Source organism: Dreissena polymorpha, chromosome 2 (genome assembly GCF_020536995.1).
Source record: "Dreissena polymorpha isolate Duluth1 chromosome 2, UMN_Dpol_1.0, whole genome shotgun sequence".
In the NCBI taxonomy this organism is placed as follows: Eukaryota; Metazoa; Mollusca; class Bivalvia; order Myida; family Dreissenidae; genus Dreissena; species Dreissena polymorpha.
This window is the reverse complement of record NC_068356.1, coordinates 87,166,499-87,169,850: the sequence shown is the minus strand read 5'-3', so window position 1 is coordinate 87,169,850 and position 3,352 is coordinate 87,166,499.

The following is a 3,352-nucleotide window of genomic DNA, read 5'->3' as shown; positions in this document are numbered from 1 at the left end:
ATGACCAATATTTCCATTCTTTATTGGGTTAAGACCTAAAAAGGCGTTTTTCTTTCATTATTTTTAATACATAACCGAGAAGATTGAGATACCGTAGCCTAATCCTTTTCCTTCGTTATCTATAGACTATTTATTTATAGATCTTTGAGCCAGGTTCTCTAGAGGCTAACCCCATACCAAATTGTATGATGGCAATACCATTGCCTGTCCGTACAGGCTAACTCCGTTAACCTAAGGTCTGTTGAACAGACTTACTCGAGTCGTATCGGGTGTTGTATCCTCATTGTATTTATATTTCGTAGCTCATTTACGTAGATGTATTCATACTGTTCTAATCACAGGTGGTTAGCGTGTGGCTATGATATTAATTAGTTAAAACATCATTTTGAATGATATATAATCATATTATAACGAACGATCAACTTTTCTGAAAAACAAAATCACTATCAAATATATATATAACAAGGTATCCAACTCAAAATCACATTTTTATGCTGGGTCAAGTTTTAAGAAATAACACGATACACAACTCGCGTAACCTACTTGACACCGATCAGATATGATTAATGAATGAAATCTTCAGTTGTAAAGACACACATTCGCATTGGACCAATAAAAGCACTCGTGTGTTTAAAATGTCGGTTAGTTGAAATGTATTGAATGTATGTAAACAAAGGCTTCAAACGGCGCTGGACAGTTAGTTTTGATGCATAATGCAACGGCAACCACGGTAAGAATGTTTTGTCATACGTTTTCTTGAATCATGGTATCGAGGTCCGTGAACTTTGCAGGGAAAATGCCCTTTACTCCGTGCATATTTCATTCTTTTATCCTGTCTGATCGATGTTAAGTAGGTCACGCGAGTTGTGTATCGTGTTATTTCTTAAAATTGACCCAGCATTTGCAAAAATTATTGCAAGACATGTAAATTTCCAGAAAGAAAATTCATTTCTGCGTTGAATAAGACCCAGATCGTGAAAATCGCTGCACAATTCATGAAGTTATGGCTGTTCAAAGCGATGCATCCCGTTTTCGGGTGATTTTGAGTTGGATACCTTGTTATATATATATTTAATAGTGATTTTTTTTTCAGAAAAGTTGATTGTTCGTTGTTATATGATTATTTATCATTCAAAATGATAATTTCACAGCCATTCGCTAACCACCTGTGGTTTTCATAAAAGTAATGTATATGATTCTTTGTTGACTGTTATTTTACATCTATGCAGGTGAATCTTTATTTAAAATGACATTTCATGCAGAAAGTCTATCCTCCAACCTTAAGTTAAACTTAACTATAATCTTGAATTCGTTGCGGATGTTGTCAGAAATCGGTTATTATATCATTTCTAGCATCGCGTTGTGATGCTGATCAGGTAAGCGACAATTTCACAAAACAAAATATAATAGTCTAGCAATAAATACGTAAGGTATTGCATTTTTGTCTTTTGTCCAAAACAGATCTATAATCTAACACGCGCTTAACTAGTCGCCGACACATCTGATGCGTTTATTCCGCCTCATATGTTGTCACGAATATGGTATGGACGCATCTCGTAAGTTTTTTCATCAACTATTCTTTTTTAGTAATGACATTGCTTTAAGATTTTATGACAATTTAAAGACACATCTTCGTGTAAAGAGCAAAGTCATTAACAAACTATCATAACGAGCTTTGTTAAATATATGTTAAACTTATCACGAAAAGCATGCATTCATAACGCATTTATAAATGTGCAGATAGTGTAGATATGTTTGTCGAATCGATACTTCATATGTCGAATGTTTATGCTCCAAAGCGTGGATAAAGATGTTAAGTAATTAATCCATATACCACAAGTTTTTTTTGCAAGATTGTAACTTATTCTTTCGTAAATATGTATATTTATGGATACCTTCGAGACATGGATATCCCATCGTCCAAAAGTATGATAACGAAACAATCTGATTTGTAGAGCATTGCATTTTCATAAATTATTATTTGTTTATCTAATTTTGTTTTCATATGACTTGATTGTTCAAAAACATTTATACTATAACTTCATCTTCTCATACATAGATAGTACTTACAAACCATATAAAATCATAAATACATAGTTGTTTGTCTACCAAAACCTTGAATAGTACGTATGTCTTGTCAGCTTAAATTATAATTCTTTTATCGTAACATGTCTATATAAAGCTATTATGGCGTACTTTGTTTAGTTCTAAAACAAGGCAGTTTTTTTAAAACAATTGTATACTTCATAACTATTACGAACTATTCATACAAATGTTATGGCATGATGAAAGGCAGACACATGTTTGTCAAACTTGTCATGTTTTATAAACATACTTTTTTCAAATTTCTATAATCAGAAAGATCGGATTGTGAGATACACTGAGAAATCAGAAATAGTTTTCCGTCTTTTGTTTTCGGTACGAAATCTTTGCCAAACATCGTTGCGCGGTAGGTGGCAGCGTATGTGACAACAGGTATTAATGTTATACCATGCCAAAGACAAGGTTATTGGGAACATCTTCAAATCAGATAGGCACCTGTTTAATTTAAATGTGTGAATAATGAATATTTTTATTTTGAAGGACATAATATACGAGTAACCTGGTTGTATGTAAAATTCACCATATATACCGTAGGCAATAGTAATAACTCACACAAGGAATAGCATGTGGAATAATTTTGCAATAATGTTTAAATTAGGTTTAAATTTTGCATTTTTAAACATGTTTTGTAATTGTGTGATTATGTTTCGCATGTGGTCTTATTTTCATTAAGGCTCAAATTGCAATGACAACCATTCCTTTCAAGGCTATGACCTATAATATTGTCATATGATTAGTGTTTTGTTGATGACTTTCATATATCGTATAAATACTGGCTGAAGGTAACATAAATAAATCTCCCAACAATTTTTCTGGAGATCAATATTACTTTAATTATTTGCTTGCTGAATTTGCATATAAGTTGACATTAACATTTGAAATCCTTAAACATATAAATAAAGTTCATAAACATTTTGTAAATAGTTGCGTTTTGATTTAAGTAATAACAACATGTGTTTAATGCGTTAGAGACGGTATGTATATTGCGCTATACATGATTCCAAACATGCTCACAATAAATGAACTTCTAGGAAAGTAACAATACACAAAGTGAATCAGATGTGTCACTTTATTTACATCTCTCAACATGTTCGTAAATCATGACAAAAACAAAACATGAGCCTTTGTTCCAACGCTTTGCATTTACTGTAAAAAGCAAAAGTGTCGATATGTGGCATTTTATGTATGGGCACTTATTTAAATATTACTTACTTTCAGCTGTTTCAGCTGTCAAATTTTAAAGTAGACC